The sequence below is a fragment of the Bos grunniens genome, chromosome 17 (assembly GCF_055505025.1).
Source record: "Bos grunniens cultivar Pamir isolate PY7600 chromosome 17, Bosgru_T2T1.0, whole genome shotgun sequence".
In the NCBI taxonomy this organism is placed as follows: domain Eukaryota; kingdom Metazoa; phylum Chordata; class Mammalia; order Artiodactyla; family Bovidae; genus Bos; species Bos grunniens.
The window spans coordinates 51,582,940-51,609,913 of record NC_141181.1 but is presented as its reverse complement, the minus strand read 5'-3'; the positions used below and the strand labels follow the sequence as shown (position 1 = coordinate 51,609,913).

At 52.8% G+C, this 26,974-nt stretch overlaps 1 protein-coding gene across 21 annotated transcripts in view; it reads right to left on the bottom strand.

Moving 5' to 3' along the window:
- Window positions 1-14,620, bottom strand: part of NCOR2 (nuclear receptor corepressor 2) — a 236,352-nt gene extending 221,732 nt beyond the window's left edge. For all 21 annotated transcript variants that reach the window (XM_086347286.1, XM_086347298.1, XM_086347301.1 and 18 more), the window contains exon 1: window positions 14,484-14,620. The gene's annotated coding sequence lies outside the window, so the exon portion shown is untranslated. The remainder of the gene's footprint in view (window positions 1-14,483) is intronic.
- Window positions 14,621-26,974: the final 12,354 nt, after the last annotated feature.

The window sequence follows — 26,974 nt, the reverse complement described above, 5'->3', positions numbered from 1 at the left end:
TCCATCAATGCCCTCCTCCCACTTATCTCCCCTCCAAGGAAAAAACTACCCCCACCATGTCAAACCATCCACCAAGCCCTCCACACCTCCCTGGCTGCCATCCAAACACCCAGGAGACACTCTTTACGGCTCAGGGAGCTCAGAGGCATCCCAGACACATAGCCAGGGGCTCAGGGGCACAGAGAGGGCAGGGAGGGCCCAAAGGTCACACAGCAAACCTGCAGAGCAACGCCTGGGGTGCACACATGCTTCCACCTTGGCACTTCCACCAGGAGAAGCTCAGTTCCAGGAGGCGCTGCGGCAAGGGGGCAGCAGCCAGAGCCCAGGTGCCATGAGCAGCTTCCTGCTTGCCACTGCGGCTGCTATTTATAGTCTCAGTAGTGGGGTCATCTTCCTGCAAGGCAGAGCCCAGGAGCCTGCGGGGAGCCTGAGAGGATGACCTCAAGGGGGATGGGCCAGGCCAGGCCAAGGCACCCAGGGCCAGCCCCCAGGGTCCACAGTCCAGGGGCAGCGGGGAGGAAGACAGAAAGAAAGTCCAGATGTTCCCCACGACAACCACACACCAAGGAAGGGGCTTACAGGCTGTGTGCCCTGAACCAATGACATCACCCCTCTGTGCCTTGACTTCCCCATCATTAAACAGGAAAATTAACAGTTCTGACCACAAGTGTGATTGTGGTCATTGTGAGGCTCTCATTATCGTGAGGCTTAAATGAGCTAATAGGAAACAGCATGCAGTGAACTTGCCCGGAAAGCCTCTGTCAACTCAGACTCCACCTCCAACCCCTGAGCCCTGCAGAGACCAAACAAGGAATTCGAGGAGGGAGATGGCATGCACATCACCTGTCCAGGGAAGGTCACCATCACTGAGGACACCCTAGGTGCCCTAATCCACCCTACCCCTCTAGGAGGCAGGGAGGACATTTACTTCCATTTTCTGGATGTGGAAACTGAGGCTCAGAGCAAAAGAAGAATCCAGCCCAAGAAAGGGAGAAGGGGCCCTCCCGTCCCTGGGTTTCATGGAGTTACTTGGGGTCTTCTCTCTCACTGAACAGCAGACAGGCTTCTAGGCCCTGGGAATGCTCCCCTCACACCTTCCCCATCCCCACCGCTAAGCACAGGACTCCCTTTCCTGGGATGGGGTCCGGGGCGTACAGAGCCAGGAAGGAGCTGTCCAAGGTCACAAGAACATCCAGAGGCCACCCACCCAAGGGAACACTGGCTTAAAGTCCCCCAGGCACCTGGAGTCATCTAGCTATGATGTTTCACCCCTCCTCCAAAAAAACAGCAAAGGGAACATCCACACAGCAAACTGAAAATACGAACACCACCAAATGCCAACTGAACTAAGTCTTTCTCTGAGCTCTCAGTGCCAGACAGTGAGCCTCTGCATGTGTCACCTCACTTAACCCTTCCAACAGCCTCAAGAGACCAGTGATCTGATTGTGCCCATTTCATGGATGGGGAAAACTGAGGCCTGGAGTAGCCAGGACCTTATTATCCCAAACCCCGCCCTCTCCAGAGCAACCAGCTCCGCTCTGCAGAGGACCATCCTGACCACCCACAAGAGAGACAGGGAGGGAGTAGCTGAAGGCCCAGGGACCTGGGGGGGTGGGGCAGGGTGATGTCCTGCGGTGAGTTGGAAGGGGGTTTCAGGTGAGGGCAAAGGTATCAGATGCAGGGACAGACAGACAACTTTGGGTCCCAAAACATCCTGCAGTGGGATGCCAGGTCAGGCCATGCCTAGCCAGCACCTGACAGTCGACACATTTATTGAGCACCTACTGTGTGTCCAGAGGTGTTCTAGAACCAGGATGCGGCAGTGAATGTGGACCAAAGTCCCGGCCTTCTGGAATACGCATTCTAGCAGGGCTGACGGAAAACAGCACTTTGAACAGACGAAACCACAGTTCATCAAAAGGAGACACGTGCTAAGAAACAACTGAAGGAGGAGAGGAGAGGGCTTGAGGTGGAGAAGGTGCAGTTTTAAATAAGATGCCCAGAGAAGGACCCACAGTAAAGGTGGCAGCTGAGCGTAAGATGGCAAAGGAATGATGCCAGCCATCCAGACACCTGGAGGAAGAGTGTTGTAGGCACAGCATGTGCAAAGGCACTGAGGCAGGAGCATGTCAGTGAATTTCAGCAAGGAGGCCAGTGTGGCTGGTTTCAGATCAGGGGAACAGATCTGAAATTGAATGGGGATGGGGGAGCAGACTGTGCAGGGACCTGTAGGCACAATAAAGAGTGGACTTTTGGAACTTCCCCAGTGGCTCAGTGGCTAAAGCTTCCAAAGCAGGGGGCACAGGCTTAGTCCCTGGTGGAGAAACTAAGATCTCACATACTTCGTGGTGCAGCCAGAGCAGAAAATAAATAGAGTTGGCTTTTATGCTGCCTGAGATGGGAGGGCTCTGATCACAGGAGGGACAGGTCTAAAACAAAACCCCCTGGCTGCCATGTGAGGAACATGATTAGGCTGACTGGTGAGGAGGCTGCTGCAATAGTCCCAGCAAGTGATGGGATGATGGGAGCTCTATTAGTTTCCTGGAGCTGCTCTACCAAATGATCGCAAACTAGGTGGCCTAAAACAATACAAATTTATTCTCTCACAGTTATGGAAGTCAGAAGTCTGAAATCAGGGTGTAGGGTAGGTACTTACTTCCTCTCGGCAGGGAGTGTGTTCCATGGATCTAACCAGCAATCCTCAACATTCTTTGGCTTGTAGATGGATCACTCCAGTGTCTGCCTCCATCTTCACAAGGCTTTCTCTTCTTTTAAGGACACCAGTCCAATTATTGCATGTAAGATCACCCTACTCTAACATGACCTTATCTTAACTAATTACCTCTGCAACAACCCTATTTCAAAATAAGGCCTCCCCTCTGAGGTTCAGGGAAGCACATGAATTTGGTGGTGGGGCAGGGGTGGGGGGGCCGTGGCGGGGTGTGCTGGTAGGGGACCCTCTTCCACCCAGTACAGTGGCTTAGATGGAGTAGGCAGCAGAGGTGGGCCAAAGTGAAAATGGTTAAAAGTACTCAAGGGGGGACTTCCCTGGTGATCCAGTGGTTAAGATACTACGCTTCCAATTCAGGAGACACGGGTTCAATCCTCGGTCAGAGAACTAAGATCCCAAATGCCTCAAGGCGTGGCCAAAAGATAAACCATAAAATAAAACATAAGGATGGGAGACCGCATTGGTGGGTATATGCAGCAAGGAAAAGTGGGCGCCTCTCTATCTCTCCCCGCAATTTCATCCTCTCCTGGTTTAATTGGTCACAGGAGTTACCACCACACATAATTCCCACCAGAACCCCACCCTGCCAACCAAGCCTGAGCCTCCAGGACCCTGGAGGACCCCTGATCCCACTGGGCTCTGCGGCATCTTCCAGGGCCTGCTCCACTCCTGGCCCGGTGGCCTGGCAGACAAGTCCTGCCAAGCCCCGGGGCAGCACATCCCCGGCCCCCCACCTCGGCCTGGCAGGCTTGCCTCGTTAGCCTAACGAGCAGGGCCCCGGTGCCAGGTGGTTGCCATGGCCACGGAGACAGCACCGCAGCGCTGGGTGATGCTCCCAGAGGGTCTGTGGCGGGCACCAGAGTTCAGCCTGAGGACAAGCAGGGGCCCTCGAGGCACCCCTCTCCTCATGGGGTCCCCACCATGTGCACCTCTGGGCCTGGCCTCAGGGACTTCTGACTGCCAGCATCTCCCAGAGAGGAACCCCCAGGCCACAAAGAAAAATTCACTCCCCTGCCACTCATCCCTCCAGACCTGCCTGGCTAGAAGTGCCCCACCACTCCAACACAACACACAGTTAATTGCAGGGGTGGCCAGCCACGGGGAGGTCAGAGGTCAGCGGGCAGCTGGGGAGACAGGCCTCCAAGGCAGTGAGAAGGGCCTGGATTTCAGGCAAGCAGTGCTGGGAAGCCCTTCGGGCTCACGGGGCTCTGAGTAAGGTCAGGGCACTGCCCCAGTGGCCCCACCCCGTAGCTGCTTACACAGGACAGACTGTGGGGGCAAGACAAATGGAGGCTTCTGCGGGCACTGGGCGGGTGAGAGGGTGACCCCCAGGTCTCTGGCCTGGCCCCACACTCCGGGAGCAAGCTCAGGCTGGGAGTCTGGGGGCAAAGGGGAACCATAGGCCCATTTTGGGACACAGTAGTTCTGAAGCCCCTTTAGGACATCTGTGAACAATGTAAAGGAGGCTGGATCAGCCTGCCTGGTCCCAGAGTGGGCTCCCTGGGTTTATGAGCTGCAGACAGGAAAGTGAGGGGCAAGGATAGGGCCTGCTGGACTAACTACTAACTCAAGCCTCCAGTGGCCCCTTAGCTCCCTTTGCCTCACCACACCCTGAGGTTGTGTGCATTCATAACCCCATTTTCCCTGGTGAGTAAACTAAGGCACTTCATGCAGCGGCTCCATTACTTGTCCTAGGTTGCACTGGACTCTGCCCCGTGGCTCATTCGAGCTCCCGTTCACAAGCCCTAAAACCCAAACACAAGTCACCGAAAACCAAGCCAAGCCCAGGAGACAGGAGGCAGAGAGTCAGCCCCGCGGGTCCCTGGGAAATATACCCACACGTGCACTCCGGTGGGCAGCTGGCTGTGGTCTCATCTGATTCTACCCGTGGCTTACTTTTCTCCCCCTACTTCCTTTCCAGCTCAAAGAAATATCCCAGGGTCAACAGAAGGAAGCAGAAATATCCAAAAGCATCAGCAGAGCGCCAAGGCTGGAACAAGAGCCCAGAGGCCCCTAAGTGTCGACACACCTTCAGCATTGTCACGGCAACAATTCCAAAATCCCTGGGCCCTGGCTACAGAACAGACGGAAGTGACACTCCACCGGGGAGTGCTAAGTGTCACCTATCCGATTCCAGGGCCTTCCTTCAGGCCAAGTGGTTCACAAGGGCCCCAGGGCCTCCGATAGGGATATTTCACCTTCCAGGTTACTGACTGTCATCTTCCTGAGTCCAACCCAAGGCGTAAGTGTGTGTTAAGTCGCTTCAGTCGTGTCTGATTCTGTGCAACCCTATGGACCGTAGCCCACCAGGCTCCTCTGTCTATGGGATTCTCCAGGCAAGAACACTGGAGTGGGTTGCCATACCTTACTCCAAGGGATCTTCCTGACCCAAGGATCAAACCCAGCTTCCCTGTGTCTCTAGCATTGACAGGCTAATTCTTTACCACTAGAGTCACCTGGGAAGCCAAAGCCCCAACCCAAGATGACACCCAACGACCAGGTTCTTGCCCAGGGTATGACCTTTGTTAAGACACTCCATGGGGCCAGGTCTTGGCTTCCCCTAGAATTATCCATTAGGAAATCACCCACCCCACCCCCACCCCCACAGGCACTCAGGAGGAACAAACATGGAAACATCTTGCAAGTGTTTTCCCTTTTCTTTGCTCCTGTCTGCTCCAGCTCACCCTTCAAGAACTGAGACAACTTTTTTTTTTTTTTTTCTGAGACAACTTTTAGGAATGCATATGATATGATAAAATTCAGAGAGCAAGCCCAAGAAGAAAATTCAGGGATGAACCAATCTGAAATCAGGATAGAATCCCAAACACAAACCAGATTAGACTGCTGAAGGCAGGCAGCAAAATTTGGCTCTGAGCTTCCTAGTGGCCAAAGCAAAGAGGGAAACAAGATGGGTTCTAAGTGACTTTGCAACAAGTGTGAAAACTATGTAGCACCAGGTGTTATAGCAATCCTTCAGCCCTGGACAGAAGAGATTATAGCCTCAAACACCATCTAAGAACCCAAAAATCCATGCCAAAGGTCAGCTGCCTTGACCATCCCCACTTTCCTATTGCACTCAACAATAGCATCAGCATAACAGCGAGAACAGCGAGCCAGGCAAGAATAAGGGTTGTTTGTTGTTTTTGTTTTGTTTTTAGTATTTACTTATTTGGCTGTGTCAGATCTCTGTTGCAACACGTGGGATCTTTTGTTGCCGTGCACGGATTCTCTAGCTGTGGCGTGGGCTCAGTAGTTGTGGCACGTGGGCTTAGTTGCTCCATGGCATGCAGGATCTTAGTTCCCTGACCAGGGATCGAACCCACATCCCCAGCATTCTAAGGCAGGATTCTTAACCACGGGACCACCAGAGAAGTCTCTAGAACAAGGGGTTTTCGGGCCCACTTGGTGTGACCCTTAAACTCACAACCCTCTTAAGGGCCCCCGTTCCTCTGACATGACCCTGGAAGATTATGCTGAAGTTAAAAAGAGCATGGCAGCTCTCTATCAGGGGTCGGCAAACGTAAAGGGCAAGAGAACCAATATTCCACCTTTTGTCAGCCTTCCGGCCTCTGTCATAACTCCTCAATTTTGCAGCTGTACCCGGAAAACGAAGAATTTGATGCTTTTGAACTGTGGTGTTGGAGAAGACTCTTGAGAGTCCCTTGGACTGCAAGGAGATCCAACCAGTCCATTCTAAAGGAGATCAGTGCTGGGTGTTCTTTGGAAGGAATGATGCTAAAGCTGAAACTCCAGTACTTTGGCCACCTCATGCGAAGAGTTGACTCATTGGAAAAGATTCTGATGCTGGGAGGGATTGGGGGCAGGAGGAAAAGGGGACCACAGAGGATGAGATGGCTGGATGGCATCATCGACTCGATGGACGTGAGTTTGAGTGAACTCTGGGAATTGGTGATGGACAGGGAGGCCTGGCGTGCTGCAATTCATGGGGTCGCAAAGAGTCGGACACAACTGAGTGACTGAACTGAACTGACTGACCCTGAAAATGACCACAGACTATACACGAATGAATGAGCATGTGTTAGTCACTCAGTCATGTCCAACTCTTTGCAACCCCATAGACTGTAGCCTGCCAGGCTTCTCTATCTATGGGATTCTCTAGGCAAGATACCGGAGTGGGTAGCCATTCCCTGCTCCAGGAGAATCTTCCCTACCCAGGGATGGAACTCTGGCCTCCCATGTTGTAGGCAGATTCTTTTCCACCTGAGCCACCAGGAAGCTGCATTCTGATAAACTTGACAGCGGATGCTGAAATTTGAATTTCACTTACTTTCACATGTCACAAAATATTCTTTTTTTTTTTCCCAACCATCAAAAAAACGTAAAAACCATTCTCAGCTTGGGCATATAAAAAACAGGAGGTGGGCTGGATTTGGCCTGCAGGCCGTACTTTGTGAACCCCAGCTCTCTATATATTTCAGAATAAATCAAGATGTATTATAATTTAAAGGAGGAAAGAAAGACATAAATATGTTGTGATACCATGTGTGTGCTTGTTTTTAAAGGGAACACACACATCTATGTCCCTGTGAGGCGGACATATGGCCGGAGTATCTCTGAGAGGAAACCAGACCCGTGTGGATCTGCCTCGGGGGACACAAACAGAAGGCCAAGAACAGGAAGGAGACTTCCCTCGACACCTCCTGTGTTCTGTTTTAATTTTTTTAACAGGCCCATGCTTCTTCTTTTATTAAAATAAGTTTTTATAAAGCCCAAAAGCAAGTGGCAGGGTTGGAGTATGCTGTCATTGCTTAGTCACTCTTTTGCAACCCCATAGACTGTAGCCCACCAGGCTCCTCTGTCCATGGGATTCTCCAGGCAAGAATACTGGAGTGGGTTGCCAATTCCTTCTCCAGAGGATGTTCCCAACCCAGGCATCAAGCCTGTGTCTCCTGCATTGGCAGGCGAATTCTTTACCGTTTTAGCCACCAGGGGAAGCCCTAGGAGTGTATCATTTTGGGGGTTTTCTGTATTTTTCAAATGACAAATAAAAAGCAATGCTGTCTGCTCTCCCAAAGTTAATCTAGTTGTTATCAACATGGAAAGACATCCATAATGTGTTAATTCATAGCAGGAAAAAAGTACAGACCACGACAGCCCCTGTGGGAAGCAGGCCTGCTCAACGGATCTGCAGGTGTGGACACAGTCAAGGCAGGGGTTGGACCATCATCTCTATAAACCTGAGATTCTTCTGAGCCTGAGTCCAAGACTCCTGAACCTCAACTCAGCCCCCCGTGGGAGCCGCCCACACTTTGCACAGACCTGAGGCTACCTCCCGTGCTGCAGAAAGGACAGTCAGGGGAGGAAGTAGGGGACACTTGAGCCAGCTCCCCAGTCTCAGGGATGCTGGCCTGGTAGGACCAGAAAGGGTAATAACGTACAGCCAGTGGCCTGAATTCTGGCATTTGGCCCTGAGTCAAGAAAGAAGGGGAACTTCCCTGGCGGTCCGGTGGTTAAAACTCAGTGCTTCCACCGCAAGGGGCACGAGTTCGATCCCTGGTTGGAGAACTAAGATCCCACAAGCCACAAGACAAAAAAAAACAGAGAAGGCAAGGCTCTACCGTCAAGCTGCCCAAGAGGAACAAAGCCCACTAGTCATATTTTGTGTGTGCGAGCTCAGTCGTTCAGTCATGTCCAACTCTACAGACCCTCCAGACTGTAGCCCACCAGGCTAGTCTGTCTATGGGATTTTTCAGTCCAGAATACGGGAGTGGGCTGCCATTTCCTTCTTCAGGGTAACTTCCCGACCCAGGGGTCGAACCCATGTCTCCTGAATTGGCAGGCAGATTCTTTACTGCTGAGCCACAGGAAAATCACATTTTCAATGTTATTAAAAATCAAGTAGCAAATAACAGTCCGATCCTGGGTTGCATTAGCCTCCCTTGAGGTGCTCAGTGCCACCTGTAGAGAGCGGTTAAGGGCAGGTCTGGAACATTCGCACCATCACAGAAAGGTCTCCTGGACAGAGCTGCCACAGAGGCTGGTAGGGCAGGAGAGGGTGGGGACATGAGAGAGGTGGGCAAGGGAAAGTAGACAGAGGGCTGTGGAGTCCAGGCCAGCACCCGGGAGAGACTCAGGCTTTGCTGGGAAACAGGATCACAGAATGTGGAGTCTCCCTCCAAGATGACAAGGCTCCGGTGGCTCCAGGCAGAGAAAAAGCACACGAAAGAAGGAAAAAAACCAGCTGCTGAGAGTCAGGCCCGGCTCCCATATGCTGAATCTTGTTTCATCATCCAGTCTTGGGCCTTCTGATCAGGGCAGGCATCAGACACAGCCACATGTGGCTTTTTAAATGTAAGTTAATTAACATGAAATAAAATTACCAGTTCAGCAGGCACTAGCCACATTTCAAGCTCTCAAAAGCCACACATACCTAGCGGGTGCGCATATGTGCGTGCACTGAGTCGTTCAGTCGCGTTCGCCTCTTGGTGACCCCATGGGCTGTAGCCCGGCAGACTTCTCTGTTCATGGGATTCTCCAGGCAAGAATACTGGAGTGGGGTGTCATTCCCTTCTCCAGGGGATCTTCCTGACCCAGGGATCGAACCCGGGTCTCCTGCATTGCAGGCAGATTCTTTACCGTCTGAGCCACCAGGGAAGCCCACCTCATGGTTAGGCGACAGCAAAGGTCCAGAATGTTCCCCACCAATACCAGGAGTGCCGGGACAGTGCAGCCCTAGATGGTCTTCCCAGGGGTGTTATTTTGCATATCCCACTCCCCCATTTAAGGATAAGAAAACTGAGGCCGAAAGGCTTTTAATGGAGGGGAGCAGGATTTGAGCCAGGTCTGATTCAAAGGAGCCCTTTCGAGAACCACCCCCCAGCCGCAGGGGTAAAGGGAAGCTCAGCTCTCCCCCAGGAGGCTCCCTGTGTCCTCCCCATCAGTCTTCCCCCCACTTTCCAGGCGGCCTAAGCCCTCCAACTTCAGTTCCCAGCAGGTGCTAGGGAATTAAAAGCAGAACAGAAAACCTTGGCCTTCAAGGGCCCAGGTCTCCTGGGCAGATCTGGGAATCACCAACCAGTCAGACAGGAGAGGAGCCTGCTGCCTCCAGAGAGTAACCAGCCCAGGCACGGGGTTCAGGTGAAGAGATTATTCCATAAGATCCTTCCCAGCAGCCTTTTAGAAAGAATAGCTTGCATCCAACCAGCCCGTCAGTGAGGACCCAGGTTGAACAAAAATTCTACAGGCGCAAAGTCTCCCCTCTCCAACGGTGGGAGCAGCGGGGAGGGGCAAAATAACAACAGCTCCTGTGATATATCATGACATCCACAGAGTCCTCCTAACAATAAAACCAGAAGTAGAATCATCATCATCCCTATTTTAGAAATGAGCAAACTGAGGCGCAGAGAAGTTAAATAACCCATCCAGAATCACACAACTTGAAACTGCAGAGCGGAAATTAAACCCAACGCTCTAGCTTTCTGCCCTTTAATCCTCTCCCCCTACCCCACGGCCCTAGTGGGTAATATGCCCATTGTACAGACCACGGCACCCAGACTCTCAGCGGGGCAGGGATCAGTCCCAGGGCACTCTGCTTGCACATGGCTAAGCCGGGGCAGAAACTCACTGGAACTTTGCAATGATCAGTGGTGCGAATCTCAGACAAAACACTCCCAGACAGTCCTCTGCTGTTGGTTTAGGATGATTCTTTACGGATCTATGAACCGAAAGTTCCCAAGTTCCCTCCCCCTGGGCGTGGTGGTGGGGAAGTGCCCAGGCAGAAAAGCCTCACTTTCGACTAAAAGAAAGACAGTGATGATGATTTTGATCATCATAAGAAAGGCACACCACCATATGACCTTGGGGCTGGCCTGGCACCTCTGACCCGCGCCTTCATCTGTAAAACCGGAAAAAGCTGTCATCCGCCGCAGGACTTTCCAAGGTCTCCAGCTACAAAGAACCCCAGGGCTGCCTGCCAGCAAGCAGGAGCTCATCTGATGCAGTTTTCTGGAGTCCCATAATACGCCATGCTAAATAATTCAAAACCATGTTTTCATTTCAAAATAAACACAGCCCTGTCGCTACAGCGAATGCCAAATTTGCATGAATGTTTAAGATAAAATGAGACTTCAAAGGAACTTCAGACCTGCTTCTGGCACTGTCCCCCCTCCCCGAATCTTGGGGAGAGCAAGTTCTCAGTCTCCAGCCCCGTAGGGCAAAGATCTATAGGTGCTGCTCAAATAAGAAACATCATTTCTTTCTTCCTGTCTTCTGTGGCAGCTCCACTGAGCAGGTCTGCAGTATGTTCATTCTTGCTGCACCAAGGCGACCATGAGTAACCCCAGGTCTTAATTCTTAGCTCCATATCCAAACTGTGTGACCTTGGGCAAGTCACCTAACCTGTCTGTGCTTCTGTGCTTCATTTCGCCATCCATAAAATGGGATGATATGAGCCCTGACCTCACAGCGCAATAATGAACAGTAAAAAGATTCCTGATGAAGGTGGACCTGGCACATAGTAAGCACTTTATATATGTTGGCTGTTATTATTGGATTACTGCATCATATTTAGTATTTTTCAGCTCGTAAACCAAAACTTCACTTGACAGGTTGTAAAGTCCCTTCCCCACCTCCAAGGATCCTCCAAAAATGCCAGATGATCTTTTCTAAGCATCACTTCCTTGGGGGACTCTGCATACCCACTCATAGAACAAGCCTTTTAAGAAGACTCCCCTGGCCTGACCCTGGGCAGCCTGGCCCTCCCCAAGCAGGCAACCCAGGCTCCCATCCCCTCCTGGCCCCCTTCCCTGGCACCCAGGGCAGGAAGGACCAGTTCCTCCAAGCTGTTTCCCTGGCAGGGAGTCTGGTCTTGAAGGTATCACCTGGGGAGGCTGCTGTTGGCATTAGAAAGATGAAGAGGAAATAGAGGAGGAGGGAAAAACACACACAAATAAAAGCTCTCAGCCCCCTATTGTCAGAGGCAGCATTTGATGTGGGGCATTTACGGTTCAGAGAGCTGTTGGAAGGATGGGGTGAGAGCTCCAGGTCTCTTGCAGGAGCATCTCTGCTTCTTACAGAAGGCAGACCCCTCCAGCTGGGTTATGCCTAGCAGCACTTTCCCCCACCCCTCTGCCCGCAAAAAAAAAAAAAAAAAAAATCTCAGCGTGAACCAACTTTTCCACCCACTGCCAGGTTGGGAGTACCATCACCTCTAGTCAGAGGGGATCCAGGCCAGGCAGCCTCCATCCAGACTGAATGGCAAGATGCTGGGGGCCAGGACTCCTGGGGCCTCTTTCCAACGCCAGCCAGCCGGCAAGTGTGAGCCCGGCCAATCCCCCCAACCCCCATGCCCGGAGAACAATCAAGCCTTCCCTGCTCGGGCCTTTCATGCAGCTAAATTCGTGTTTGCAGAGCCCTCAGAAATCTTCAGGAGGTGGTATGAGTATTATTAATTGGGGAAAAAAGAACGGATTATGCCAAATAAAATCCTTCCCACGTAGCCAAACCCTCGCGGAAGGAAGGAGGGAGGGTTCTGCCCCACGAGGGGGTCTCCATCCCTCACGGGGGCCTGACAGCCACATTACCATTTACATGGCTTTATCAATAGTATTGATCCCAGAGCAAGCGTAAATAGCTCGGTGGGAAGAGGCAGGGGCTGGGGCCCGCTGGGTACCCGCCCCCACGTCTGGGCACCGCAGACTCCCTGGGCACCCGGCGGCGGCGGTGGTAAATTTCCAAGCAAAGACAAGGCAGCCGGCGCGAGGAAGCCAGACAGAGCCCGGGACGCCCTGGCAGCCGCCGCCACCGCCTCCTGCAATTCCTCGGCTCTCCGCCGGCGGCCGGCCCCAGCGCCAATCCCAAGCCGGACTCAGTCTGCGCATCTGTTCAGTGGGCTGAAGGCACCACCTGCCCTTCTCTGTCCTCACGGGGAAAAGTCAAGGGGTTGGGGGGGTGGGTTGCAAAGAAGGCCCCCTCCCTTCACCACATCTCCTGGCAAAATGCATGGCCGCCCCTTCTCATCAAATTTCCAGGCCATTGGAGTAAAGACCAAGTTTTAGAACTCAGGAGTAATAATAATAACAACAGTAACTGGTGATACATATACAAGCACCTTCTATGTATTCCCACCCTTGGTTCTCACAACAACCCTCTAAACTCGGTATTATTATTATCATCCCACTTTGCAGATGAGAAGCCTGAGGCACAGGGAGGTTGAGTAATTTGTCCAGAGTCACACTGCCAATAGTGGCACAAGTGCGATTCCCACCAAAGGCGATGCGTTGCACGAGCCGGCTGTGAATGGTTCAGCGCCCCGGGTTCAAGGTCTCTCACTTTCTCAGAGGGCTTTCCCCCTACACCTCAATCCAAAAAAAAAAAAGACCACCCACCACGAGGTACATAACAATGCCCGGGGACGTCCTCCCAGCTCACTCCAGGCCCGGAGAACCCCTTCTATCAAAGCAACGACGGGGACCCAGATCTGGTTTAAAAAGGGCAAAGTCAAGGCCACGGATAACACAACCCCCAACAAGCCCAGAACTCCCTCATCCAGCCAGCCCGCAGGGCTCCTCTCCCCATCCCTCCTCCCTGCCTCCCTCACAGCCTTCCTCCAAATCTGCAAAAGGAAAAAAAAAAAAAAAAAATCATAATAAAACCAGTTCTCACCAACAGGGGGGGAGGAGGAGGGGGAGGAAGCGAGGAGGCTGAGCCGACAGCACAGATCCGCCTCCGCTGCCTGCACCAGACCCTCAGAGAGCCGGAGCGCGCGACAGGCGGCTGGAGGGCCCTCGCTTCCAAAAAAATAAACCTACAATGTAAAAATAACGCCGGGCGCCCTACGTTAATTGGACCCGGGCGACAGCAGCTCACAGGTACAGCGTGTCTCGCCCGCCTGCCCGCCCGCCTAGACCTCTCTCGCTCCCTCGGGCTCTTTCCTGCAAGCGTCCGGGGTGGGGAAGGCGCGCCCCACGGGTCTCCCCCCAACTCCCCGCCAAGTCTCCGGGGGTGCTCCCCCAGCACTAGGACCGGGGGCCTCCAGGTCCAGCCCAAGTGGGATCAGTTCTGAATTCCAACTTCCCAAACTAGTGGCATCCCAAGTATCCGCACAGCCCGGGGGAGGGACCAGGAGGCGGCCCCATGAGGCGTCACCAGCCGCGGGAGGCAGGCCCAGACACCAGGAACACCGGCCCAAGGGGGAGGGGGGAGCAAGGGGCGCCTCTCCTCCGGGACCCCGACACAGAGCCCTCCGACCCCTCGCCCAGGAGCGACCACGCCAGCGGCCCCCAGTCCCCCGTGGCGGGAACCCCTCCCAGGCGCCTTCCACAGCAGCCAGGCCGGGGAGCCGAGGGTGCCATCTCCAGGGGCACCCCCGAGCCGCACTGCCCGCTGGAAAATAAGGCGCAGTGTCACCCCCCAAGTCCAGGGCTGCTTGGAGAGGAGGGAGGCGCATGGCGGCCATGCCCCCAGGGCTGTGGCACACGGTGGGGGGCTGTCCTGCGCAGTTCCAAGACACCCCCCCCCCGCCCGCCCTCCCCCCAACGCCTCTTCCCTCCTTCCCGTCCCCTCGCAGGGGAGCTGGAGTTCCCCTAAGTTCCCCGGTACCCCCACGCACGCGGGCCGCAGTGTCTATGGGGCGCCTCGCTCCCCAGCAGGCCACCCCCCGAGAGCGCCAACTCGGGAGTGCAGGGGCCCCGCCAACTCCGCCGCGTGCGCCGACCAATCTTCCCCGATTTCCCCGGAAGCGCGCTCAGCGCCTCACCCCGGCCCTCCGCGGGGACCCCCAGCCCCAACTCACCTCGCGGAGGTGGCGGCGGCGGCGCCCGGGCTTGGGGCGCGCTCGGGCCGCCCGGGCGCTCAGGCAAGTGGCGGTGCAGATCGGGCTGGGGGCGCGCAGCAGGCCCGGCCTCCAGCCGGGGCGCGATCCTCCCGCCGCCGCCTCCTAGGGCGCTAGCCCCCGGTCCCCGAGCCGCAACTTGGCGCGCATCGCGGGGGCGCAGGGCGCGGGCGCACGGCTCGGGCGGGGCGCGGGCGGACACGGGGCTCCGATGCGGCCCGGCCTGCCCGCGGCTCCGCTCCCCGGCGGCGGCGGCGGTGGCGGCGGTGGCGGCGGCGGGAGGGGGAGGAGGGGGCGGGGCGGGAGCCCGGGAGGCGGCGGCTCGGCCTCCCGGCTCCTGGCTCCCCGCCCGCACCGACGCGCCCCGGCCCGGCCCCCTCGGGCTCCTTAAAGGGCCCACGTTGCCTCCCCCGGGCCTGCGCGCACCCACTCGCGCGTGCACACGCTGCCACACAGACACACACACGCTTGGGCGCGACGCCGAGTTTCTTTTTAGCAGCTCCCTGAAGGAGGAAGGAGGGGGAAAGCGCCTCCCCATCCCGCCCCCTCCTCCTCCAGTGGGCCGTGCGCCCTCCTCTTCCCCAGCCCCAGATACTTCACTCCAAGTATAATCGCGTTTCAGCTATTAAATTATCAGTCTAACTCTGGAGTGACCAGTGGATGGGGAGGGGGCATACGAGGAGGGCCACACACAGGACCTTTAAGGGACCCACACAGATGCGAGGGGACACAAGCGGTGGAGTTCGCTCTGGGGGGGTCTCGCACACAGTAGGGCGCAAGACTCTCACCAGTGGACCTTCACACACTGGGCCTCAGAAAGGAGAGCTAACCCAGGTGGGCACGAGGGAAAACTCGCAACCACCCCCCACCCCCAACCCCGCAGACGTGAGCGTAGCCTGGGACATAGACTCCTAAGACATAAGGTCACCCGCATATAAACAAACCCGGACACAGGCAGGAGTTCACGCACGCGGGCGGACACACACACACACGCACTAGAATGTCCGTTTCTAGAGGGCGAGGATTTCTATCTGCTCTCTGATCTTTCCCAGGTAGGGACGCAATGTGCTTCAAGAACTCCCAATTCGGGACTTACAGGGACACAAACGCAGATACACGATGCTGCAAGTGTGTGGTGGGCACGAGCGGGCAGGGTCACGGATGAGCACACATGTGGACACTCGCCCGCGCACACGCAAGCGCTCACCGCTCCAACAGGAACCCCACTGGCAGCCCTGACAACCCATGTGTCCTCATTTACCCCCTCCTCTGCCCCTCCCAGGCTGCTTTCTCAAAGCCGGGGAGATCTTCTTAAACAGCAGAGGGCACCGGGAGCCCCAGACCGGGACCCTCCCTCCTCCTCTGCTTTCCCCTAAGATGTAAGAGAGTTTGAATTTTTTTTTTTTTTTCGGTTCAACTTTCCTTTTTTGGAGCGACGTCTCAGCAGATTCAGTTCTGCCATCTGCCAACATCTGAGAACCCCCAGGGGGAGTGGGGAATGGCTGCGGTGGGGAGGCGGCCATGCGGTTTCCAGGGGCAGGGCGGGCCTCCGCCTCCAGCGCTCCTGCAGGGGTTCTCGGCCTCCCTAGTAGCAACGTGCCCCTCGTGGCCCCCTCAGGCTGCTCGGGCTCTTTTTTTTTTTTTTCTGGGGAAGGTGGGGTGGGGAGCACCTGAGACTGACAAAATCTGGAAAAAGGGAAGTGTCTGTGGAGGGGCTGAGGGATGGAACAGAAGTAGGGGGTCTCAGGCCAATGAATGTCCCCTCCCTTCCCACCCTGGCCCCACCAGCTCCAGAGGCGCCCAGCCAGACCACGAGAATCCACAGGCCAAGAGCCAGACCTAGGGAAGGAAGGACTAGCCCTTCAGATGGGGCCTGGAGGAGGGGATGAAGGGGAGGAACTGGGATGGGGGGGTCCCACTGCACCAGGCAGACTCGGAAACCCCCACCCCCACCCACACGTAACCTGGGAACACTCTCTGGGATTTGCAATTCAATGAGATTTGGTTCTGGGATTTGGCACCCAGGGGTGGGGAGGAGGGTGCTGAGGGTAAATTCAGGGGTTCCTTCTCCCAGCTTCTGCCTCCCAAGTGTTGCCATTGGGCTTTGACTGATTCTGGGGGAATAAGAGGGTCAGGCAGGCAGGGGGACTGTCAGCTTTGTAATGTTCAGAGGTGGGGGGTGTCACTTGGAAACCCCTCAAAGAGTCAAGCAGAGACTCAACCATCCTCTACCCTCTGGACCTACCAAGTTACAGATGGAAACGCCCAGACCCCTAGAAGGGGCAGCATTTTTCTACAGACGACCTGGCCTCCTTTTGCCCACTCCTGTCTCTCATGATTATTAATCCCATCCTCATGGACAACAGGGAGCAACACAACTGCTTGTTCTCAGAGTTCACGAATTCCCCCCGCCCCCGAAATCCTCAGATGGGGGGTTGGGGGCTCCTGAGATGGGTCCCACGATACAGATGGGGAAACTGAGACCCTGAGAGATGAAGAACTTAAGTAGCTGGACTCACTCAGCTAGCGATTCCGGATGGGTGCTCTGAACCCAGGCTCTGCAGAAATGAGCTGGAAGAGACCTCTACATCCAGCCCACCACAGATTTCATCCCTGCCCTGATTGCTACTCTGTGTTCTGTATGTTTCACCACTGGACTCAGGAGCAGCCCCAGGGATCCACTTGTAACTAACAAGAATAGCAGCTTTGAAAAACCGCCAAACACTCTGGCCCCCAAACAGTCTCTCTGGAGGGCCCCTACACCCTGTGGGAATGAGGGTTAACTAAGAGCTTCCCAAACAGTTCATTGATCCTTTGTGAGGGAAAGACTTTCCATATACCCATTTCATGGGTTGGGGGACTGAGACTGAGTAGAGGAGTCACCGGAGGACATGGTAAGGACATCCAGTAAGTGACCCGGGCCAGATTAGAACAGGTGAAGGAATGTTATATGCATCGAGGGAGCTCTGGCCCCAAAGGAACCAAATTCTGCCTTAAGCTTGGATCCCACTGTTCCCTTCCCAATTCTTCAACGTTTCCCTCCTAAATACCTGGCAAACTATTCAGCTCACCCCTGCCTCAGGACCTTCACACTCGCTTTTCCCTCTGCCCGACACAGGAATTTAACTTCAAGTTCCAGGTTAATACCGCCTCCCTAGAGAGGCCCTCTGCTGCTGCTGCTGCTGCTGCTGCTGCGGCTAAGTCGCTTCAGTCGTGTCAGACCCTGTGGGACCCCATAGATGGCAGCCCACCAGTCTCCTCTGTCCCTGGGATTCTCCAGGCAAGAACATTGGAGTGGGTTGCCATTTCCTTCTCCAATACATGAAAGTGAAAAGTGAAAGTGAAAGTGAAGTCGCTCAGTCGTGTCCGACTCTTAGCGACCCCATGGACTGCAGCCCACCAGGCTCCTCCGTCCATGGGATTTTCCAGGCAAAAGTACTGGAGTAGGGTGCCATTGCCTTCTCTGAGAGAGGCCCTCACTAATCCTCAATCTAAAACTCCCGAGGCACTCACTAACCTACCCCCCCCCATTCCTTTTCCTCATCTTTTTTCACCACCTAAAATTATCCTGGACATGTCACTTATATATTGTCTTATCATCAGACTGTTCGCTCCATGAGAGCAGAGACCTCATCTGTCTTCTCACTGCAGTACCCCCAGCACATAATAGGCACTAAGTTAGAGTGTACCGAGAATGAAGGAACGAATGAATAAATGAATACAACCCAGAGGAAAATGGCTGGGTGTCAGACATGGCCCTAGAGAATCTAGAAGCAATTGGGCATGGCTGGCCTGTTTTCTAATACTCACTCCTCTGGGATATTTCAGAGTTGAATCTTTACTTCCCTCTGTCTATCTCATCCTCTAGGTGGGTGGTGGATGGTGGGTTGGTTGGGGGCCTCCCTGAACAGCACCCAGGGACTGATACCTAAAGATATCCCATTCAGGGTCACTGAGTCCATAGGGGCAACTGCAGTGTCAGATCAAACTTCCAGCCACTCCAAGTGGGTCTGCCCTGAAAATATGCCCCCCTAGGCAAGCCTGGGGAAACCAGGCATTTAGAGGGTCAGATTGAAGGCTGCAGGGCATGGTGCCTTGAGCCGCCTTTTTTTTTTTTTTTTCTTTTCTTTAAGTTTCTATTGCTTTTTATTTTATTTTGTTTTTGGCCTCACCTTGCAGCCTGCAAGATCTTATTTTCCTGACCAGGGATTGAACCCTTGCCCCCAGCAGTAAAAGTACTGGCTCCTAATCACTGGACCACCAGGGAATTCCCAGCCCTAAGCCTCCTTGACTCCAGTGGCCCCAAAAGGTCCCCAGGCTGGCCATCTGAGTACCCATGAAGGAAACCCCTCATTGTCGGGACCTCTGTCAGTGACAACTCAAAAGGTGCCCGGATGAGCATCACAGGGGCAAGCCTCCTGTACACATCAGAACAGCATACACATAGGAGATCTTACACACCCTTTTCATATTTTTGTTGTGCCTTAAAATGCAGTAGTCTTGCCTGGAGAATTCCATGGACAGAGGAGCCTAGCGGGCATTGCAAAGAGTAGGACACAACTGAGCGATTAACACACACACCAAATGGGGAGGGTGGGAATTCTCCAGTGGTCCAGTGGTTGGGGCTCGGTACGTTCACTGCTGTGATGGTCCTGGGTTCGATCCCTGGTCAGGGAACTAACATCCCACAAGCTGCACAGCATTGCCAGAAAAAAAAATAATAATAATGATAAATAAATGAATAAAAGGGAGAGAGGGCAAACGTAAAAGCCCGCAGGGCCTGGCAAGACCAGCAGGCCTGTGACTGGAGGAGAGGTGAGTAATGGGGTGGGTGGGACCTGCAGGCACACCCCCACGCCTGTCCTGAGGCACTCACAGTCACCCTGGTTAAAGCATAAGCACGGCCAAGCCAAATACCAAATGCCTGGGTGGGCCACAGTTGTCAGGGGCCAGCTTGTTTGTGACCCCGGCAAAACCTTAACTCCCCAGGCCGGTTTTCTACTCAGTGACCTGTGCTTCCCACCCCAAGTTGAGGGGCCAAGTAGGGGCAGGAAATAGAAGCTTCCTAAGGTAACAGGAGACCCTCTTCCATAAGTGTGGGTCGTTGTTGAGTCGCTAAGTCGTGTCCAACTCTTTGTGACCGCATGGACTGTAGCCCGCCAGGCTCCTCTGTCCTCCACTATCTTTGGAGTTTGCTCAAACTCATGTCCATCGAGTCGGTGATGCTATCTAACTATCTCATCCTCTGCCGCCCCCTTCTCTTTTTGCCTTCAGTCTTTCCCAAGATCAGAGTCTTTCCCAGTGAGCCGGTGTGAGTAGGAAGAGGGAAAGCCTGGTTTCAATGCATGCATCCCAGCTTTGGTCATTCAGGATGTATTTTATTTTGTTTTAAATATGTATTTATTTATTTGACTACAATGGATCTTGGTTGCAGCTTGCAGGATCTTAGTTCCCTGACCAGGGATCGAAGTCAGGCCCCCTGCATTGAGAGCTTGGAGTCTTAGCCAGTGGTCCACCAGGGAAGTCCCTCAACGGGTATTTTAGTAAGTGCTTCCTATATGCCAGGCACTGTGAGAGGGAAGAGCAAAGGAGATCAAGCCGAACCCTCAGGAACTGGCATCAGGCAGGGAGTCGACATTCAAAATACAAAGTTATGTCACTGCCTGTGTGCTAAGAGCCCTTTAAAGGGAAGGGAAAATGCCCTGGTGCTCATAGGAAAGTTAAATTTCAGGACACAGAGGATTTTGGAAGGGAGCAGATTTCCCCAAATCCCCATCCTCTCCTGCACACGGGAGTCCAGAGCTCCTCTCCAATCTCACAGTCTGACGAAAATATCACTGAGAATGTCACCCAGGGCCCCCAGCCACCCTCCCCCGCCTTCGCTGCAAGAAACTGCCGTGTCACCCCTGGCTTCCTCTGATGTCTGCGCTTTTATTTATGACACTGTGTGCATTTCAGAAAGAAGGAAGCAGGGAATGAGATCAAGCCCCTGTCTGATAGGCCTGATTACCTCTGAAGATAAACAACTCCCTTTCTCCCAGGGCTGCATTTCTGGGGTGTTTGCTGCCCATCTGCTTGCATCTTTGCTCTCAGGAGCCAGTGGGGTAAGAACAGAGACATCCAAGGAGGACGAAGGTCCCCGCAGCCTTGCTCACGGCGCCCCAGGGCGAGCTGCCTGAGTGGACGTCAGTGGGGCAGGCCGTGTGGAGCCTGGGCATTCTTCCAATGGAACAGTCGGCAGCCCTGGATGAGCACAGAACAGGCTGTACGTTCTGATGGGGGCAGAACTCCAAGATACATTGTTTAGCACGAAAGCAGGTGCAGACCTGGGCGTGCAGTGGGGTCCCTTTTGTGCACAGAAGAGCAAGGGGAATCAACTGTGCAGCCATGTGCTCATCTGTGCTTGGCTACTTCCAGAAGGGTATTTATAAATTCAGGAGTACCTACTGTGTGCTGGGCACCATGTCAGCTAGGCTCAGGGAATTCGGCAAAGTGACCAAGACAGCAAAGTCCCTGCCCTCCTGAAGCTGACATTCTGAAGGTGCAGATCCATAAGGAAAACTAAATAAATGTATCATATGCTGTATTGACAGGTGGTAAGTGCTCTGAGAAAAAGTAAATCAGGAAAGGAAGACACCATAGATGTGAGGGAGGGAACCATGCATGCAGTATCTGGGTAAAGGCAGGAGTGCAGAGGCCCTAGGGTGGGAATTGCCCGAAATATTTAAGGAGTAAAGAGTAAGGCCAGGAGAAGAATGAATGAGTGGGCAGTGAGGATGGGGGGATGTCCTAGGAGCTTGCAGTGGTTAACAGGACACATGAGAAATAGAGGTTAACAGGACACAGGAGTTGCCTCTGGGTGCAGGAGGGGTGCCTAGGAATTGGGGTTCAGAGGCGGGGGGGTGGGAGTGGGGGGCAATTTGCTTTGACCACATTCCCTGTGGACTGTTTAAAGTTGCATAATGAAAGTTCTTTCTTTTCTTTTTTTTAGTTTGGACATCTGGTTTTGGACATCCCCGCGTGCACTTCTGGATTTTTTTTCTTGAGATTCAGGAGGTCTCCTTTCCGGCATCTTTGTACCACATTTGCTGTTTTTCAGCCTCCCAGAGAATGTTAGGAATTAGCCCCTGGGTGGCCTGACCTCCTGGTTGGGCCTGGGAAGCCAAGCAAAAGCCCCAGCCTTCCCAGGGTGGCGGCGGCACGGATGTCCGGACACTATAAGAATCCACATTGCAGCGGTTACCACACGTGGTTCTCAGAGCAGCCTTGGCCTGAACAGCCCCACATATGGGCCCAGAGCACAGGCCCCTGGTCGAGGCAAGGTCAGAACCCAGAGGCCTGTCCACAGCTGGCGAGGCTCACCATCTTGTGTGTCCCTCCTGTGTCCCCTCTGGCTTTTACCCAACAAAATCAATAAAAATTCTCATTTTGAAAATATCAATGTGATGGGTCCAACTGACTGAGAAAGGCCCTCCAGGCCTTTCAGCACCCTCAGGAGGGCCCAGCACGGAAGGCCCAGCAGTTTGTACAAAGGGTACAGAGTTCTACAATCCCAAAGGAGGGTCCATGTAACAAGCTAGAGCAAGTTGAGATGGAAAGGATCCACAGTTTAGAATCAGACAGTTCTGGGTTCAACTTCCACCTCTGACACCTCATTAAGTCACTCAACAAACATTTAATAGACTGGCCCCAAGATCCAGCTTACATGGAGCTTCCTGGCAGGGCAGTGTTCATCCCTCCCTCCTCCTGGCATGACTTCTGGATGGCATAAGCCAACAAGTATGCTTTCCAGGGGCTTCCCAAGCAATGCTAGTAGTAAAGAACCCAACTGCCAATGCAGAAGATGTAAGAGAGGTGGGTTCAATCCCTGGGTCCAAAAGATCCTCTGGAGGAGGGTGTAGCAACCTACTCCAGTATTTCTGCCTGGAGAATCCCATGGACAGAGAAGCTTGGCGGGCCACAGTCCACAGGGTCGCAAAGAGTTGGACACAACTGAAGCGGCTTAGCATGCACGCACGCACATGCTTCCCAGACTCCCTTACAGTGAAGCTTCTGTGTGGATCCCGGTTCCAGCAATCCATAGGTAGCATTAGAATTCAGAACAGAGTTCACTGGGTAGAGAGAGGGTCTGGCCACTGAGCTGGGTGCACTGCAGCAGGGGGGCAGGTTCTGGAACTGGCATCTGGGGGCAGCACCTCACTCAGAGGGTGGCTTCCTGCCTGGGACAGGGGACAGAGCTCCCCGGCACTCCAGCTCTGGAGCGTGTCTCTGAGTGTTCTGTCTGGAAGCTCTGAAGGACATAGGCAACTCACTACCCTGACTGGTATTAATACCCTTAAAACCCTTCTGTGCAAGATTTAGGGACTCAGAAAACAAACAAGCAAAGGAAGAAGGAATACAGTAAGTCCTCTACATACGAACCTTCAGGTTTGAACTTTCAAAGATGCAAATGTGTGTGCCAGCTGTTGTACTGCCGCACTTTTCAAGGTCCTGTGCTGTAAGTTTAAAAATGCTAGACTTCTCTGGTGGTCCAGAGGTTAAGAATCTGCCTGCCAATGCAGGGGACACCGGTTCAATCCCTAGTTTGGGCAGATCCCAAATACTGTGGAGCAACCAAGCCCCAATGACATAACTACTGATTCTCACCACAAAGGAGAGTAGTCCTCGCTTATTGAAACTAAAGAAAGCCCACACACAGCAACAAAAGCCCAGCACAGCCAAAAATAAATACATAATTTTAAATATATTTTTCTTTTTAAAAAACTTTATTTATTTTTAATTGGAGGATAATTGCTTTACAATATTGTGTTGATTTCTGCCCTACATCAACATGAATCAGCCATAGGTATACATATGTCCCCTCCCTCTTCAACTTCCTTCCCACCTCCCACCCCATCCCACCCCATCCCACCCCTCTGTTTTCTTTATTTTTTGTGTTGTTTTTTATGTACCTATTCTTTGTGTGAAAAGTATTAGAAACATTACAGTACGTTGTCTACAACTGATTGTGTTAGTTAGGTACCTAGGCTAACTCTGTCGGACTTACAAACAAATTGGACTTAAGAACATGCTCTTGGAACAGTAATCTTGAGCGAGTGATTCAACCTGCTTCCTAATCTGTAAAATGGGGAACAGTAACAGACCCTCCCTCCCAGGATGACTGAGAGAATTAAACGAATTAATGTGCATAGATCAGGCAGTGTCTGGTACATAGTGTTATAAGCATCAACTGTTCATGGTATTTCACTGAGCCTCCCAAGAACCTGGTAAGATTGGGATTGCTACCATTCCTACTATACAGATGAGAAAACTCAGGCACAGATGAGGAAACTAAGGCTCAGAGAGGTACCTCACCAGCCCAGAGTCATCAATGGGAAGCAATTCACATTTAAGCCCATCTCCATCTGATTCTGGAGCCTTCCCTGTACCATCCCACAAGGCCCAGTTGACTCCTTGCTTTGACTGTAATTTCCACTACTCACAGGAGACATTCATACCAGTGATGGAATGGGGGGTGCAGGATTGACATCCCCGTACCCCAAAATACAGCTGCTCACTGTCCACACCATGGTCCCCTATTCATTAGAACATTACCCGGAATCTGGTTTGCAGGAATCATCACTGTCATTGCACCTGCCATGCCAGAACAATCCATTTTGCTAGACAATGTTGAAGAGGCAAGAAAAGCAAGAGGGACAGCAGCAGGGGAGGAAAAGAGCCTGGGAAGACCATCCTGCTGAGTCTCCCCCTCTTGAACTCTGCTCCACCACACTGACCTCCTCAAATACATCCATGATGCTGCCTCAGGACCTTTGCACTGACCGTTCCCTTTACCTGGAATGCTTTTCCCCAGATCATAACTTGTTGCCTCATCTTTTACATGTCTGATAACATGTTATCTTCCTTGTGTGTGCTAAGTCACTTCAGTCGTGTCCAACTTTTTGCAACCCTGTGAGCTGTAGCCTGCCTCTGTCCATGGGATTCTCCAGGCAAGAATACTGGAGTGGGGTGCCATTCCCTTCTCCAGGGGATCTTCCTGACCCAGGGATCGAACCCAGTTCTCTTGCATTGCAGGAGGATTCTTTACCGTCTGAGCCACCAGAAAAGCCTTCTTTTTAAACAAGCCCCTCTCCAAAGCTCCCAATCCTCCTGCTTAAGTTTCCTCCTAGTGTTTATCATTTAGACACCTGAGGCATACTTCCTGATTTCACAGGGACTATCTTCTGGTGAGCAGCATCAGACAAAGAAACAAATCCATATATGATGGCATGTTCTGCCCGTGTGGGAGACATGGGTTCGATCCCTGGACTGGGAGGATCCCACATGCTGCAGATCAACTACTCTAGAGCCTGAGAGCGGCAACTACGAAGCCCACGTATAACAACTGCTGAAGCCCGTGAGTGAGCCCTAGAGCCTATGCCCCACAATAAGAGAAGCCACCACAACCTGAGAAGCCCACACACCACAGCTAGAGAGTAACCCCAGCTCACCACAGCTGGAACAAAGCCCACACAGCAACAGAGACCCAACCCAAGCGCGAAGATCCAACACAGCCGAAAATGAATACATAAAATTATGAAAAAATATATATAACGGCATGTTGTAATGCCAGCTAGTATTGAAGGAAGAAGAATAAAGCAGAAGGTGACAGAGGGAGGTCAAGGAAGTACTCTTTTTTTAATGTTTAGTTATTATTTAATTAAATACATTTTAACATTTAACCTAATAAAATTTAGTGTTTGTTTAATATTTATTTTTAAACATTTAAGAAGGCTGCACTGGGCCTTAATTGTGGCATGTGGGGTCTTCGATCTTCTTGGCAGCATGCGGTTCTTTAGTTGTGGCATGCGGAATCTCTTAGTTTCAGGATGCAGGGTCTTGAGTTGTAGCGTGCAAACTCTTAGTTGTGGCCTGTGGGGTCTAGTTCTCTGACCAGGGGTTGAACGAGGGCCCCTGCATTGGGAGCATGAAATAGCCACTGGACCATCAGGGAAGTAAGTCCTTGGGAAGACCCCTTTGAGTGAAGGGAGAGAGTCAGCCACAAGGATATCCCTGGAAAAGGCATTTCAGGCAGAGAATACAGCAAGTGCAAAGGTCCTGAGGTAGACTAGACGAGCCTGGCAAATCTGAATGGCCACACAAGGAGTCCAGACTTCCCCCTGTAAGTACTGGGGAGACCCAGGAGGGTTTTCAGTGGGCCTGTGGTCAGGTCTGGGTCAGGTTTCAGAACAGCTCTCCCTTTGAGCAGCACGAGGTGGGAGGCCTTGCAGTGAGAAATGATGTGTCAGGTCAGGGGCAGTGAAGTGGGGAGGAGGAAACAGATGTCGGGGAGGTTCAGCAGGCAGGATGTACACCACCCATCCCCCCACCCCCAGCATCCCAGCGCAGAGAGGAGACCTGCGAGGCTGGGTGCGGAGACAAGTCTGGGCCAGGTGAAGGGAGTGGAGCCCGTTTGTACCTGTAAAACAGTTTGCTTTGGCAGCCGCGTGGAGAAAAAATTTCAATTTATGCTCCCTGCAGTTCCTTTGAAGTTATTTATGGAAAGGCTTGCACCAAGGCTACAAGGCCCATCTTGTTCTCAAGGCCATCAGTGTCTACGTCAAGCTGGTGAAGGCTGTGCAATATAGGTGGAGCAGGCCGCTCCCATTCCATCTCAGATCCTTCTTAGCTTCTGCATGCCTTAGTTTCTTTCTCTGTGAAATGGGTATCATACAAGCCCTTTCCTGTTGGAGTGAAAAGCCCTTTCCTCTTGGGACTGAAAATTAAATGAGATACTGATGTAAAAGCTTTTAGCATAGTGTTGGAACCACAGAAATGTCAAGCATTATTATTGGTTATGAGGAAGGGCAGAGGTGGGTGTGAGCTGGAAGAATCAGGATTGACTTCCTATCAGAGGCATGACTACTGCTGGGACTGGTTAATAATGGCTAGAGCTGGTCGCAAGTTCACGCTTGAACTTCCTGAATCCTTGCAAGAATCCTTGGAGGTAAATGCAATTATCAGCTACTTGGTATAAATCTCCTTGTCGCTGCTATAATGAATTGCCACCAACTTAGGGGCTTGAAACAACATAAACTTATTACTTTATCCTTTTGGACATCAGAAATTCAAAAATGAGTCTTACAGAGACTTACAAAATCAAGGTGTCTGCAAGGTTGGAGGCTTTGAGAAGAATCTGCTTCCCTGCCTTTAGCAGCTTCTGGAAATTGGTGATCCTACATCACTCTAACCTCTGCTTCACCATCACATCTGCTTCACTGACCCTCACCCTCCCACCTCTATCTTACAGGAATCCTTGTGATGACACAGGGCCACCTGGATAATCCAAGAGGATCTCTCCCTCTCAGGGTCCTCAACTGAATCACAGCTGAAGTCCCTTTGTCATGTAAAGTCACATATTCACAGGTTCCACGGATTAAGATGTGGACATCCTTGAGGAGGTCATTATTCTG